Raw genomic sequence first — 17,440 nt, 5'->3', positions numbered from 1 at the left:
AGTTATAGCGCCTATAATGTGTCGATACTTTAAAAAAATATATCGATCCACAACGATATAACAGGTAAAAATATGATAAAACCGGTATCAAAATGATAAAACCGGTAAAATGATACCGGATATATTGAAAGTGTCGATACTTTCGTAAGTGCGTGTAATAAATTATCGACACTTTCAAAGAAATAGGTAATTATCCTTTCGAAAGTATCGACACCTGACATAAAAGTATCGACACTTTTATATTTGTATCGATTAAATATAAATAACATATCCGATGAAAATATAAAGGCCATAGCTAAATATCCTCTGAAAAAAGATAGAACGGACGAGTTTTTGAAATCGAAGAGTAATTGTTGCTGCATTTCAGAAGGTGTTTCTAAAGCGAAGTTTGTTTGTTTGTTGCTGCAGTCGAATCGAAAAGTATGTTGTCAAAACCCTAATTTTTTATTATTACAGTAATCGCGATAGGGTTTTTTATGTGTTGATTGGGGTTTTGGAGTAAGGAAGCATTTGGGACCGATTGCAGGTAGAAATAGATATTCAAGGAAAAATATAAATGTCGATACTTTTATTAAATATTATAGGTAGAAAATGATATTATAGGTTGTATAAATGTGCCGACACATTTTGGTGTGGCCATTCAAATTATTTTGAATAAAACCGTTTTACCACAAGAGTAGTTATCTATATTTGTATATTGAATAAAGTGTATGTAACGAAATAATTTGATTTGCGTAAACTGATATATGAAGGAAAAATGGAGTCAATGGGTTGGAAAATTGTTGGTGGAGCAGATGACTTTGAAATTGAGGCCGAGACTCGAAAGCAACCAAAGGGTGGATATATGTACTTCTAGTAAGTATCAATGTCCTTTTGTTATTATTGTTGAAATGGTAATTGGATTAAAGTATCGATAAACTTTAAATTGATTACAAATTTTAAATGTTAACAGTATGGCCGAATGCAAAAGGATGAAGGGAGATGGCACACAGAGCGGTTCGGTATGTAAAATGAAATTGACATTGAGTAGTATTAGTATTTAGTGTTAATGTATTGATTAAGAAACGTTTATGTTTAATATTAGGTGAAAAAAGATGTGAGGTCCAAATGGAATTCAATGAGTGATGCTGAAAAGGAACCTTACATCACACAGTCAAGGAATGATAGTAAAGAGTACAAAGAACGGAGGAAAGCACTAGAAAATAAGGTATTCATTAAACTTGTAAATACGTTGATACAAAATATATAAGAACTATAACATTATATATTGTTAAAAAATGTAGGAAGTGTCGACAAGATGCAGCATTAAAAGGGTGAATTTATTAATTAAACACCTTAAGGAGAAGGATCAGTTGAATGTGCTGGGAGAAATAGGTTTTGGATCGTTGATCGGAGTAAGGGATCGACCTATTCGGAGGGAATTGTGTCGATCCTTGATGGCACAATTTGACGTCAGTCAATGTATGGCTAAGTATGGTGATTATTCATTCCCTCTGGGGGTATCGACTGCTGCAGCCGTATTGGGGGTACAAAACAAAGGCAAAAGTGTTATAGAAGTCTGTAGGAGTAAGAACTGGAAAGCACTTGCCTCCAAATATGGTTTGAATCATAAGGTGACATATGCTGAAGTTGAAGAGGATATCAAAAGTGGATCTTACTGGGGGGATGAGCTGAAGGCCCGAGTTCTATTGTACCTTGTCGGGATATTTCTTTGTCCAACGAGTGATACGTCAACGAACAATGAATATATGAAGCTCATTTGCGATGAAGGCTTGAAGGGTGAATTCAATTGGGCTGAATATATCCATTCGAGATTGATTGAATCAATAATCACCTTTAAAAAGGGCAGCCAGAGATACCTCAAAGGGTGCATAGCAATCTTAGAGGTAAATGAGTTGAATCACTTTTTTGTGTTTTTATATAAAAATATAAATTTTATTATAAATGCAGGTTGCACTGTTCGATTTTTGGTCGGGCTGTGAGGCAGTGCCGGCTTATGAAAGAACCGGAGTGGCACGCATCCGTGCATGGGGGAAGGAAGATGTGGTTAGAGTGATGGTGAAGTTGAAGTTGGATAGAGGGAAGAAGCAAGAAATGGTAATAAATGTAATTAAATAATATTAAGAATATAATCAATGTCTTAATATTGTAATTTAATTTTGAAGGTTATTGGCAAGGATGTAGAGGAGGCAGTGGAGGCAGAGGAGAAGAAAGGAGGGATGGTTGTATTGGGGGATGACGGTGAGTGGGACGACGGTGAAGCAAAACAGAGTAACTTCGACATTTTGATGTATGAATTGGCTGATATCAAAAAAATCCAATTTGAAATCATGCAAAGACAATCAAGAGTCGAAGAGAAACTTGATCAAGTCGTAGAGAAACTCGAGAGAGTCGAAGATACACTCGAGAGGCATAAGGGGGTAGTGGAAGGAAAAATAGATGGAGTGGTGAATGAAATAGAGGTGTTGAGGGGTGAAGTGGTGAAAGAAGTTGGGGTGTTAAGGGGTGATATTAAGATGGTGACGGGAGAAAAATTTGAGGGAGTGGTGAAGGAGGTTGTGGATTTGAGGAGTGAACTCACGGGGGTGAAGGGGGTGGTTGATAAATACTCGGATGAAGGAGCTCAATTGAAGGGTGAAATAAAAGAGATGAAGAGCTATGTAGAAAAAAAGTACGATGAACTGAAAAAATATGAAGAAGAAAAGAGGGAGGAGGAAGAATAAGAGATGGAAGAAATGAGGAGGAAGGAAGTCGATGTCATTTATACACCGGAGAGTGTTATAGCAGCAGTTTTGGATTCGGAATGTCCTGCACCCCAGAAGAAGAAGCAGAAGGTAAGTTTAATAAAAGAATACTTAATTTGATTTTTATTATGTTGTTGTGACAAAAATTTGTATGCAAAATTGTAGGTTGAAAAAGCGGATATTCCAAGCGGAATTGATGACACCGAAGCTGCAATTTGTGATTATTTATGGAATAGCGAGTTAGAATCGGGGTAAGTGAAATATATTGTTTTGTGAGTGATATTTAAATATTTCATGACAACATATTAATCCTAATGATTCATACAGATATTCTGTAATCTCAATGGGAAATCAATTCGCTACTGTATACGACGTTGCAACGTTGAAGCCTACGGAATGGGTTGGCGGTGTGGTAAGTAGAAAGTAGAAAATGTTAAAACTTATTGAATATGTTCTGATTGTGTAATTAATTTTGTTAGGTTATCGATTTGCTCGCCTGGACCATATGCTACGATTCTCAAAAGTCACTCCGGAGGATTGGCTACCTTCCATACCTCTTAGTGGTGAGTTAAATTAATAAATATTGAAAAGTAGTGTTATAGACGGTAAATTAATAATGTTTGTTGTGTAATTACAGCAACAGGCGTTGGAAGCCAACAACAAAGAAAGTGTTGAGAGTATTTCTACCTTCTGGGGTGTCATATTGGATAACTATGTGAAATTCACCGACTGTGAGAAGGTAAGACACCATACCAATTGCAAATGATGTTTTCGGATATAGAATGTTGAATTTTGTCAAATTGGGTGTGAAATTTATTGCAGATCATGATCACATTAAACTACCATAATTCACATTGGTATCTGTTGGTGTTGGATATGGTAGATCATGTTGTAACAATATATGATAGTATGTTTACAACTGAAGCAGCTAAACAGAGAGTGAAGGATGCTAAGAGATTGGTATGTATGTTAGTTTGTTATGAAAGGACGTTATGTAAATTATAATGCATAATTTTTTTGGTGCATAACTTCTTCTATTTTAATGCAGATTAAAATATTAGATTCTTATAATAAGAAACGCATTTGGGTTGAGTCCTGTGGATCTCTAGGAAAGTATCCCTTGAAAAATTTCAAATTTGTGGAGCATAAGAAGAATAAGCAATTGAATGGGTATGAGATGTTATCACAAATAGAAAGCTTAATTTATGCAGTATTCATCATAATTGACATGTGTGGTTTTCAAATTTTGTAACAGATATGATTGCGGCATGTATGTGATGATGTGGATGGAATCGATCGGTTCTACAGGGGCAACTGGTGATTTTGTAAGTGGATAGAAAAAATCGTTTGTGGTAAAATTGTTAAAAGTCGTAGATTGAATACTGTAGTTGACAATACTTAACGTTCTGACAATTTGAATATAGGTTGTTGGAGACTGGGATCGATCGTGAGTATTAAACGATCTCGTAAGCCACAATCAAAATGAACGAAGACAGGAGATAACAAAAGCTGCAATATTACATAAGAATAACAAAAGGATGCAATGATGTAAATGTAGGGTTAATTTTGTATAAGATTTATAATTTTGTATACGATTTATATTTTTGTATGTGAATATAATTATGAATGAGATGAGAAAAGTTAGCAGTATGTTGTTGTACATGTTTCTTATACACATGAAGGGTCATGTTGATACTTGGAAGTAAAAGGCAAATTTACAATATGGAAAACAGGGTGCACCCATAAAGTGTCGATCCATATATAAAAAGTGTCGATCCCAAAATCATCGAACCCAAAAGTATAATGTAATATGTAATTTTTCAATCTAACCGGTACAATTATACTTATTTTATGAGAGAATATGTCTAAATAATGTGTCGACACTAATATAGTTTGTGTCGATATTTGTTTTCCAGAATGAATGGAAAACAGGGTGCACCCATAAAGTGTCGATCCATATATAAAAAGTGTCGATCCCAAAATCATCGAACCCAAAAGTATAATGTAATATGTAATTTTTCAATCTAACCGGTACAATTATACTTATTTTATGAGAGAATATGTCTAAATAATGTGTCGACACTAATATAGTTTGTGTCGATATTTGTTTTCCAGAATGAATGGAAAACAGGGTGCACCCATAAAGTGTCGATCCATATATAAAAAGTGTCGATCCCAAAATCATCGAACCCAAAAGTATAATGTAATATGTAATTTTTCAATCTAACCGGTACAATTATACTTATTTTATGAGAGAATATGTCTAAATAATGTGTCGACACTAATATAGTTTGTGTCGATATTTGTTTTCCAGAATGAATGGAAAACAGGGTGCACCCATAAAGTGTCGATCCATATATAAAAAGTGTCGATCCCAAAATCATCGAACCCAAAAGTATAATGTAATATGTAATTTTTCAATCTAACCGGTACAATTATACTTATTTTATGAGAGAATATGTCTAAATAATGTGTCGACACTAATATAGTTTGTGTCGATATTTGTTTTCCAGAATGAATGGAAAACAGGGTGCACCCATAAAGTGTCGATCCATATATAAAAAGTGTCGATCCCAAAATCATCGAACCCAAAAGTATAATGTAATATGTAATTTTTCAATCTAACCGGTACAATTATACTTATTTTATGAGAGAATATGTCTAAATAATGTGTCGACACTAATATAGTTTGTGTCGATATTTGTTTTCCAGAATGAATGGAAAACAGGGTGCACCCATAAAGTGTCGATCCATATATAAAAAGTGTCGATCCCAAAATCATCGAACCCAAAAGTATAATGTAATATGTAATTTTTCAATCTAACCGGTACAATTATACTTATTTTATGAGAGAATATGTCTAAATAATGTGTCGACACTAATATAGTTTGTGTCGATATTTGTTTTCCAGAATGAATGGAAAACAGGGTGCACCCATAAAGTGTCGATCCATATATAAAAAGTGTCGATCCCAAAATCATCGAACCCAAAAGTATAATGTAATATGTAATTTTTCAATCTAACCGGTACAATTATACTTATTTTATGAGAGAATATGTCTAAATAATGTGTCGACACTAATATAGTTTGTGTCGATATTTGTTTTCCAGAATGAATGGAAAACAGGGTGCACCCATAAAGTGTCGATCCATATATAAAAAGTGTCGATCCCAAAATCATCGAACCCAAAAGTATAATGTAATATGTAATTTTTCAATCTAACCGGTACAATTATACTTATTTTATGAGAGAATATGTCTAAATAATGTGTCGACACTAATATAGTTTGTGTCGATACTAATTTAAATTTCAAGTGTTTTCCACCGTTTACGATATATAGTACTCTTAATCGAGAAACCCTAAACATAAAGGCAAGCATGCAGATCTTCCTCTTTCTTCTACCGTTATCATAAGTGACGATCAGATATTCAGGTAAATTTATCGATATTTTATGGGTTTGATTGATTTCTATATTGGAGTTTTTATCCTGAATGTGTTTGTGTTCCATTGTAATAGGGGTAGCATCCAACCAAAATGGCTCCAAAACGTCAGCGTCAGAAGCGAGGTCTTTCTCAAAGCTCTTCTCAACCCAGTTCTTCTCAACCACCTCCTTCTGTAACAAACGATTCTTCTGAGGAAATCAGGTCCTTCGAAACTCTGAACTTTAGATCCGACATGGAGAAACAAAGATGGCAGACGAGTTTTAAAGTAAGGAAGATTCGTCCCGAACGTGTCATTGACATGGGTTTCTTGTTTGATGATAAATATGCATTTAGTTTTAAATCCACATTTACATCTTGGGGTTGGCTTGAATTCCTTGGTGTAGAACCAAGATATTATCCCAACCTAGTTAGAGTCTTCTACAACAATGCTTCCTTACAGCACGAGCCTAATAAGACTAATATAATAGGAATTAATACACATGTCATGGGGAAGGATATGTATATATCTCCAGAAACTATTGCGGAGGGTTTAGGTGTAGCGAATACAGGGGATTCAGATGAAAATGGTTTAGATTGGTCTACAATTAAACGGGTTACTAGAAATAGCCCAATTCACCTCGATGTAGAGTCGAGAGTGTTTCACAAAATGCTCACATGGTATATCCGGCCTAGTGGGGGAAAACATTCAACGCTTCGAGACAGCGATTATTGGTGGATAGCAAAGTATAAATCCAAAACGGCTCCAAACATTGCAAAACTCATATTTAATACAATTGTATATATGGTCACAAAGGGAGCAACAATTTCAACTACACTACCATATGGATGTGTCATCACCCATCTGTTGAAGAAGAAGGAAGTTGATTTTTCGCATGACGCCCCTGTTCGATTAACCCGCAAGATTGACATGGTATTTATTAAAAAAGCGGGATATGATTTTGTTGAAAAACTCGGTTGGAAGCGTGTCAAGGAGGTCGGATTAGATCAAGAGAGGGAGGAAATGGACCCCGTTGGCCATGAAGAAGAGCAACCAAGTGGAGACGCAATGATGGAAGAAGCTCCAGTTGCAGAGGATGTCACAATTAAGACCGTGATGGAATACATGGTCAATTTTCGGGAGCATATTGATTCCCTTGTGAGTGGAATGCGATCCGATATTTCATCATTGCAACGTGAAGTCTCCATGTTGCGTAACGAATTACGTCAACGACATCAAACGAGTTAGGTAATTCATTATCTATGTTTCTTAACATTTACACGTTCTGAACTTTATTTTATTTTCTTTTAACAGATGTGGACAACCAAGCGGTCGCAGAAGATGAAGCTGACGATGAAGATGACGATGATGATGACGATGATGATGATGATGAAGATGATGATCCAAACAAGTATATCGTGTATGCAACGCCGCCTTTAAGAAAACTTTTAATTTTTGATCTCAATGGTGTCCTTGCCTACATCCCAAGACTGCCGGTAGGTTTTAATTCTATTCTTTTGTATCCATTATTTTAACATATAAGCGTAGAACTTTAATCTCATTTTCTTCATGTTGTAGATGTTGTCCTCAGAAGAGGATTATTTGAATTTATGCAATTTTGTGTCGACAATTTTGTTGTTGCCCTTTGGTCTTCAAAGATGAGGTTAGAACATGTTTAAGGCAATTGAATTACTGTAGTCAAAATCGTTAATATACATTTGAATGTTAACATTCAAACTTGATTACAATCTCAGGCATAACGTCGACCGTGTACTTGAGAAACTACCTGTATTTTCCGAGCATTTTCTATTCGTGTGGGTAAGATGAATGTCATTACAGTTTGCTGACTTTTCGTTGTCTATGATTCCTACATATTTATGTTCGACTGTTTGTGAACAGGATCAAAAAAATGCAAAACATACGATTCTGTTACCTACTGTAAAGATCTCAATGATGTTTGGAACGCGTGTCCCGATTTTAACGAGCTAAATACACTTTTGGTCGATGATTCAGCGGAAAAAATGATTTATAATCCGGTAAGTTGCATTTATGCAATATGTTTTTCCAGTTGAACAGGTGTTCAGACATTGATTATTTTAACAACTTATGTGTTATATAGAAATACAATTACATATGTCCACATACCTTTGACGCTGCTTCCCATTCGAACGACAAAGCTCTAGGTATGACACAAATTTATTCATGCTTATGCGAATTTAATTTATTGTTAGTAAAATTGCACCTCATTAGTTTGATAATTGAAATTATTTATGTATGTCCTCAGAAAAAGGCGGAAACATACGAGAGTATTTGGAAAATTTGTTGAAGGCCTCTAATGTTCCGGACTTCGTTAGAAACAACCCTTTTTCATCGGATTAATTTTGTTTGTCGGTACATTATTTGAACATTCTTGTGTATTTATATTTTAGTGTGATTATATTGTGTATATACATTTGAGTGTCTATACTTTTTTAATATATTGTAAAGTATCTATCCTTTTTATAAAAGTGTCTATACTTTTTCCACTGTGGAAAACATTAATTTAAGGTTATCTTTTGAGTGAGTTTTAAGATATTAATTTAGTAATTATAGGCGTCTAATGATTTATTTTACGTTACGGTATATATTATTAAATTAAAAATTCTTAATATTATTTTATAAAATATCAAAACAATCAACTAATTTTTTTTGCAAATGAAATTATTAAATTAATATTGTAGGTGGAAAACATGAAACACTGTTAAAAAAATTGAAACATAAATTACATATATTTAAAAAAAGTATCGATCCTTTTTATAAAAAGTATGGACACTTTCAACATATTATAATAAAATAGGTAAATTTGCAATATAACCGGTATAAATATACCGGTTTTATGCGTGAATAGGTCTACAACCTATATCGACACTTTTTAATATTGTGTCGGTACTTTATGTCCATATTGGAAGAAAAATGTGTCGATACGATTTAAAAAAGTATCGACATTTACACATCGGAACCCAGATTTATAATGTAATAGATAATTTTGTAATATAACCGGTATAAATATACCGGTTTTATGCGCGAATAGGTCTACAACCTATCTCAACACTTTATAATATTGTGTCGGTACTTTATGTCCATATTGGAAGAAAAATGTGTCGATACGATTTAAAAAAGTATCGACATTTACACATCGGAACCCAGATTTATAATGTAATAGATAATTTTGTAATATAACCGGTATAAATATACCGGTTTTATGCGCGAATAGGTCTACAACCTATATCGATACTTTTTAATATTGTGTCGGTACTTTATGTCCATATTGGAAGAAAAATGTGTCGATACCATTTAAAAAGTGTCGGTAATTTTAAGTGACGCGGTTTTTCTTCCTTCATTCAAAATATTTATATGTACATACAATAGGAGTCATGTTGATACTTACGATATATTATATGGAGATCGTTGTCATTCCATTCCGTCTTCGAAAAAATCAGTTGATGTAGGCTGTGTGCTTGTACTCAAACTAAGCTTGACTTGAGGACATGTTAGTTTGTTATGCCCCTCACCGTTGCAGTACCCACATCGCCTAATTTTCTTCTCGACCTTGTTCTTCGGCACTTCTTTTCGCTTGCGTTGATTTCGTTGAGGGTCACGAACATTGTTTACTACAATGCTCTGGTTGACTGAATGATTCAAACCAAACGAGTTTTCTAATTCTTCTATTGTGTTATGGTGATGATTGACACCAACAATAGGCATAATTGGTCGACCATACAAATTATCTTTGTACGTTGTGTCGAACGCAATTACATCACCGAAGCATGTGTAATCCGATCTCGATGTAGAATCCGACCAAATAAGATTATACAATGCCCCCGATTCGTCTACCGAGTATGTCATAAAAAACCCGGGATCATCATGTTTCTTATAATCAAAGTAGGCAATAAGTGCATTCACATCCCCATCGACGATTTCCTTTGTTTTACCTCTTTGAAGTGCATTGTAGAGGTCTTTATGTGTAAATCCAACATTATGATAGCCCCCTGCCTGCTGCGTTAAATAGTTCATTACTTGTGACGTGCCAACACCGACCTCTTTCAATGTTGTTGCCTCATCGATATCAGCCTTACTTACAGCTCTATTAGAACGCATAAATGGTGTCATAGCAGATGTGCACAATGCATGATTATGTTTCTGATCAGACTTACTTATAACCCACTGATCGTTTGTATTTGTTGCTGTAACTACGACTCTAGCCTTACATCTTGTTCTTGTGACTGGCGTATGAGCACGTTGACGATCAACAGTATTGACTTTTGATACTCGAAACCCTTCTTTGGAACAACAAAATTCTTGTGTCTTCACATTCCCTTCCACGTCAAGCCGTGTTGTTCCCTTACGTGCACTAAACCCATGTTCCCGTGCGAATCCCTTGTAAAAGTGCCAAGCTTGATCACGTGAACAGAAGAGCTGACCAACCAATCTGTCAGATTCATCAACATTATGTACTTCATGACATTCCTCGGTTGGCTTAACATTGTCTACATCAGTATTATCCATGGCAAAAATTTTGTTGTGCAAGTTCAGTGCTCCAGGAGTTGATGGAGATGTAACAAAGGTTCATTTTGAACATGTTTCTGTCGTGCTGCTTTCAATAGGATGTGGCATTGGTAGTGGTAGTTAAAGGGTGGGTACAACATTAAATTCGCAGTACATATTTAGGTATGTACAATAACTACAAGTATATTATCATTAAATTTAGGTATGTACAATAACTACATATTTAGGTATGTTTGTTAACTACATATTTAGGTATATACATCTTTTGAGTGAGTTTTAAGATATTAATTTAGTAATTATAGGCGTCTAATGATTTATTTTTTACGTTACGATATATATTATTATTAAATTAAAAATTCTAAATAATATTTTATAAAATATCAAAACAATCAAATAATTTTTTGTGTAAATGAAATTATTAAATTAATATTGTAGGTGGAAAACATGAAACACTGTTAAAAAAATTGAAACATAAATTACATAACTTTTAAAAAAAGTATCGATCCTTTTTATAAAAAGTATGGACACTTTCAATATAATAGGTAAACATATGATGTAATAGGTAGCCCTTATATAATGTAATAGGTATCGTTTATATAATGTAATAGGTAGTGGTTATATTGTAAAGTGTCTATCCTTTTTATAAAAGTGTCCATACTTTTTTCACTGTGGAAAACATTAATTTAAGGTTATCTTTTGAGTGAGTTTTAAGATATTAATTTAGTAATTATAGGCGTCTAATGATTTATTTTTTACGTTACGATATATTATTATTAAATTCAAATTGAAAATTAAACAACAAATCAATTAAACATTGTTGTGGGTACATTAATTGAACATTGTTATGGGTACATTATTTGGAAAAATAATGTTCCGGACTTTGTTAGAAATAACTCTTTTTCATTGGATTAATTTCGTTTTTGTGGGTACATTATTTGAACATTGTTATATATAAATTTGTTGTGTAAGTATGTTTTGGTTTGATTATATTGTATGTATATTTTCATTCAGTTGAGATGGGTTATGTATAACAAAACAATCTATCTCGCATGTGAGTACTTTATTCCAACCATGTGACAAGTGTGACAACTCCATCAACTCACAACTCAGCTTTGAACTCAATCAATATTGTCTTTTAGCTTGATGGTTCATAAAGCATGTTACTTGAACAGTATGAATCAATTATGCAATTTTCATGTTCAATTTAACACTGCATTTCAAATTCATTTCATATGTAATTGGAGTTTGAATTTAAATTTCAATTTGAGTTTGAATTTCAATATATATTTCGGCTCCACTATAAATATTAGCCCAAGCCAATATGCATGTTATCATTGATTATTCCTAATTTCCATTATTTTTTTCCAACGTATAAACGCGAGGGAAATCCCGACCATTTTATTTTTTGGTCAACTTTAAAACGTCAGAAACGTTTCGGGCGTATGATATGGGTGGTATACAAGAAATGTAACAAATAGCAACTAAAATCATAAGTTGAGTACCACCCAAATCATAAGTCCGAAATACTTCCGATGCTCATCAAAATCCAAAGCTCATATGGTGCCAAGCAAAAGGAAATCAAAATCCAAATCTCATATGATGCCAAGCAAAAGGAAATCAAAATCTACAACTTGAGTTTGAACATTGATATGATATGTTCAGTTGTTATCATGTTGGGATTTTCTCGTTTTTGATTGCTTGGATAGTTGTTCTCTTGCTTCTTCAAGTGTTCTTAAGGTTATCCTTTGAGTGAGTTTTAAGATATTAATTTAGTAATTATAGGCGTCTAATGATTTATTTTTTACGTTACGATATATATTATTATTAAATTAAAAATTCTAAATAATATTTTATAAAATATCAAAACAATCAAATAATTTTTTGTGTAAATGAAATTATTAAATTAATATTGTAGGTGGAAAACATGAAACACTGTTAAAAAAATTGAAACATAAATTACATAACTTTTAAAAAAAGTATCGATCATTTTTATAAAAAGTATGGACACTTTCATATAATAGGTAAACATATGATGTAATAGGTAGCGCTTATATAATGTAATAGGTATCGTTTATATAATGTAATAGGTAGTGGTTATATTGTAAAGTGTCTATCCTTTTTATAAAAGTGTCCATACTTTTTTCACTGTGGAAAACATTAATTTAAGGTTATCTTTTGAGTGAGTTTTAAGATATTAATTTAGTAATTATAGGCGTCTAATGATTTTTTTTTTCGTTACGATATATATTATTATTAAATTAAAAATTCTAAATATTATTTTATAAAATATCAAAACAATCAAATAATTTTTTGTGCAAATGAAATTATTAAATTAATATTGTAGGTGGAAAACATGAAACACTATTAAAAAATTGAAACATAAATTACATAACTTTAAAAGAAGTATCGATCCTTTTTATAAAAAATATGGACACTTTCAATATAATATAATGTAATAGGTAAATTTGCAATGCTCACTGTGGAAAACATTAATTTAAGGTTATCTTTTGAGTGAGTTTTAAGATATTAATTTAGTAATTATAGGCGTCTAATGATTTATTTTTTACGTTACGATATATATTATTATTAAATTAAAAATTCTAAATAATATTTTATAAAATATCAAAACAATCAAATAATTTTTTGTACAAATGAAATTATTAAATTAATATTGTAGGTGGAAAACATGAAACACTATTAAAAAAATTGAAACATAAATTACATAACTTTAAAAGAAATATCGATCCTTTTTATAAAAAGTATGGACACTTTCAATATAATATAATGTAATAGGTAAATTTGCAATGCTATCGGTATAAATATACCGGTTTACTTATAAAATACGTAAATATAAGCGCTACCTATTACATTATATAAGCGCTACCTAGTATGTTATTGTACTTTATAATATTTCCGGTTAAATAATATAACATAACCGGTCTAAATTTTAACCGGTCACTTGTTTAACCGGTCACGCCGTATATTAGCCGTTTTTTAGGCGCCGCACCGCAGAACTACCCGAATTTTTGTTCTTTCATTCATGGGTCATTAATGAATGATGATGGGTATTCTTTGTAAATGCTCTATTTTGGTGGTTATTTCAAGACAGATGAAGAGAAATGAAGAGTCTGAGCATGTCTTAAAGCTGCTATTATTTTTTAGGTTGAATTTGGTAAAAGTTACGTCCTAAACTGGCTTAAATGAGGGTATCATGTATTGCTATTGGATTTGGGAAAAGAAAAATGAAGGGATTGCTTTTGGTTCTTTTGACTATATTAATTTATTTGATTTGAAATAACTTCAACTGATTAGGCTTCCATTTTTGTCGATAGTTATACCGAGTGCTTTACAAGAAGGTTTGTTCTCATTAATTATGCTTCTGAAGTTGGTACTAACAAAACTACTGCTGATATCTTTAATGTGGAGTTTAGATGGCTATATACATGTCATGTATTATATCTGCTTTTGAAGCAAGCTGTCATATTGAAAGAACAACTGTGTGATTCAATATATGGTATGGCGTTCAAGGTCTTGAAGCATGAATGATGCTCAACTGAACATGAATGTGTATTTTGCGAAGAAACCTGCAGATATGGCATAAAGGCTGTAGGCTTCTCTGGTTCTTTGAAGTTTATAATGTAGACTGTAATAAGAGCAGGGAAGTCGTATGTTGATAATATAGCCGTAGGCTTTTTTGGTTTCTCTAAAGTTTAAATATGGTGTAAAGGGTGTAGGCTTCTCTGTTATCTTTGAAAACAACCTGTAATAAGAGCAGGGAAGTAGTGTGTAAATATGTTTTAAGAATTAAAATCTTATTTTGGTAGTGACACTATTGGTGTATTGATTTCCGTTCTGTTGTCTTTTGTCGCCAGATCACTTGTCCATTTGCTTCATTCTATGTTTAATTGGCTCCCTCTGGTTTTACCCTTGACATAAACTTCCTGTTGCATATTGCTTCACAAAAGCAGTATATAAGTATTAACCTCCTTGATTTCTCTCTCTCTCTTTCTTTTCTTTTTTTTTTGGGGGGGGGTGTTGAAGGAGTCATGTAAGCTACTGATTGATAGTTTTATTATTTTGATACTCAAACTGCAACATATACCAAGTCTTTCATTCTATTATCATTATTTTAATGATTTTCTTCAATATGGTTTGATTATCGCAGGTTTTGATGATACTGGCATATCATTTGGTCCTGTTGAAAGTATGTTGTCGTAATTTGTGTTTCCTTCCTTCGGGTATATCTTGTTTTGTCTGTTTCACTTCTTTATCTTGTAGTAAGATTTTTTTTCAAGTTAATTTGGGAAAATCATGGAATTAGTTGGATGCCATGCAATGGCATTGATCATCTTATCAACCCTTTACCACATCAAATTCTTGCCCTGACACAGTTTTCATATCTTATCAACCCTTTACCACATCAAATTCTTGCCCAGACACAGTTTTCATAAGACCATTCTTATCACCTGTAGATTAATCAGACTGTCTTTATGTACTTTTGACGTAAGGTCTCTCTCTCTCTTGAACTTAAAATTGTACCCCTTTTCCCGAATATCCTCTCTTATATGCCCTTGTCTTTCCATTTATGGATTTCCGTACTTCATCAATAACTAAGTGTGGTTTTTGTGTCGCCTTTGTTGATTTTTAGGTGCTTCTAATGTACATGTTTTTGTTTATCAAATGTTAAAAAAACGGATATCTATCACTGGGTTTTGTAAGTATACAATCGATGTACATGTTATATGATGCCTTTTATTAGTTTTCAATATTGTGGAGTTTTTATTTTACTGGGAATAACTAGAGTGGGGAGCTATACAATGAAAAGCATGTCGATATGGCATGTTGATGTGCTTCCACACTGAATCAACTTTTCAGTTAAAAGTAAAAATTACGAACTCTACAAAGTGCCTGATCTGTATCAAACAACATTTTACTGAAGCATGTCTTTCATCTATTGACAGTATCGTGCCTTTGAAACGTTATGAATCTCCTTCTCCTTTTGTTTTCCGGTGTGAAGCTAGTGGTAGGCCGACACTGAATCTTGAAAGACGTCTAGATCATGATGGACATCCTCTTGCTATCACTGCAGCTGATGCAGTTGTGGCCAGTGGAGTTCTACCTTGGAATTGGAGATAGACCCCGGGAAATGGTAAGTTCAGTTGTTTGGTTGGTGTATCACAGGCACATTTTCCTTCGTTCTTGCTCAAGTGAAATTGATTTTGGCAGACACTCTTGATTCGGAGCGTTACGTCCCAAATATTTTCTGGGATGAAACTTTTAAATCCAATGGATATCCATATATTAACTTCTCATTTTCTTTAACATTTTGGTGGTGGGGAGTGTCAGTCATACGGAGGAAGGTTCTAACTGTCAAATTTGAGGACTACACAAGAAGGATTGGTATCGAGGGCACCGCGGATGCCTTCAAAGAGGCAATTAAATCTGCATTTAGACTGAGAACGAGGCGCTCATTTTGGTTGGAGGATGAAGACAATATAGTTCGTAGTCTCAACCAAGAAATGCCTTTAGGGAATTATACAGTTCACCTTGATGAAGGTAACATTGGCATGGATTCCTTTATACTACATAGTTCTGGTCATTTAGTAGGAGTGAATGACACTCAATTCGACTTGAAAAAATCATTTTTTTTTTAATTTCAAGTTATTTAAGTCTATTCAAATCTTTAGTTTGGAGTTCAAAGTTAGAATAACTGAAAATTAAAATGATGTCGTTTTGGTCTTTAGCTAAATTATTTGATTATTTTGCGATTTAGTCATCGATTTCCTTGTTTCTTCAATTTCTCCTTCATTTTTATGGTCTTTTTTAATCAAATTTGAACTATATGCTCCTCAACCACCGTAGAAAACGTATGTAACTTCAATTTCTCTTTTTAACAACAAATTTCCTATTTTTGCAATTTAGTATCTCAACTTTGTAAGATTTCTTTGTTTTAAGTCCATTTTTTACTAAATTTGAACCTTGTTCTCCTCAACTAATTTAAAATAATTATGTAACTTCAACTACTCTTTTTGACAACAATTTTTCTCTCTTTTGTAATTTAGTCTCTTAAGTTTATATTTTATTCAATTTGATGTAATTTTTTTCTTCCCATCAATTCCTTAACTCCTTTATATTCCTCTTAATGTTTTGTCCTAAAAACCCTCTCTTTAAAAAGTAACATTATAAATATATAATTTTCAAGAAATTATTTTACTATCAAACATGCCTAGGGCACATGATAGCTGAGGATTTTTTTTGACTGATATTTGAGAATAACATGGAAAGTACTTATATTTTATGCATTTGTTTGCCTCCTGCATTCAGGTTTGGGTATAAAAGTGTACCTCTACGACGAGTCTGATCATATACCGGTCCACACCGAGGAGAAGATCTTTTACACAGAAGATTACCATGAACATCTGGCCCATCGAGGCTACACAGGTCTCTGGGAGATTGATGGATACAGAAACATAGATACTATGGACGACCTTCGACCTAATGCTTTATATCGAGGAGTGAGCTGATTACCAGTTCATTGTCTAGTCGTCTCGACAGGCTCTACGAAGTTGCCTCGTAAAGATTGTGATTATGTTGTTTGCTTTGTGTACTGATCAGAACCATGTCACTCGGCAGTAGATAGCTTGTTGTCTAATGTCTCTTCTTAGGGCATGGGATCCAGTCTCCAGTACTTGTTCTATTCATGCGGCCTGATGTTTATAAATATTCTTTCA

At 33.2% G+C, this 17,440-nt stretch overlaps 1 protein-coding gene and 1 pseudogene across 1 annotated transcript in view; one reads left to right on the top strand and one right to left on the bottom strand.

Annotated features, from left to right (window-relative positions):
* LOC120198322 overlaps positions 1–2,828 on the bottom strand; it is a 15,235-nt gene extending 12,407 nt beyond the window's left edge. Inside the window, exon 1 of the mRNA XM_039199663.1 lies at positions 2,819–2,828. The gene's annotated coding sequence lies outside the window, so the exon portion shown is untranslated. The remainder of the gene's footprint in view (positions 1–2,818) is intronic.
* LOC120198323 overlaps positions 1–17,440 on the top strand; it is an 18,854-nt pseudogene extending 1,414 nt beyond the window's left edge.

Source organism: Hibiscus syriacus, unplaced genomic scaffold (genome assembly GCF_006381635.1).
Source record: "Hibiscus syriacus cultivar Baekdansim isolate YM2019G1 unplaced genomic scaffold, ASM638163v2 tig00117056_pilon, whole genome shotgun sequence".
Lineage (NCBI taxonomy): Eukaryota > Viridiplantae > Streptophyta > Magnoliopsida > Malvales > Malvaceae > Hibiscus > Hibiscus syriacus.
The sequence above is the reverse complement of the archived record's forward strand: the minus strand, read 5'-3'. Positions and strand labels throughout refer to the sequence as shown.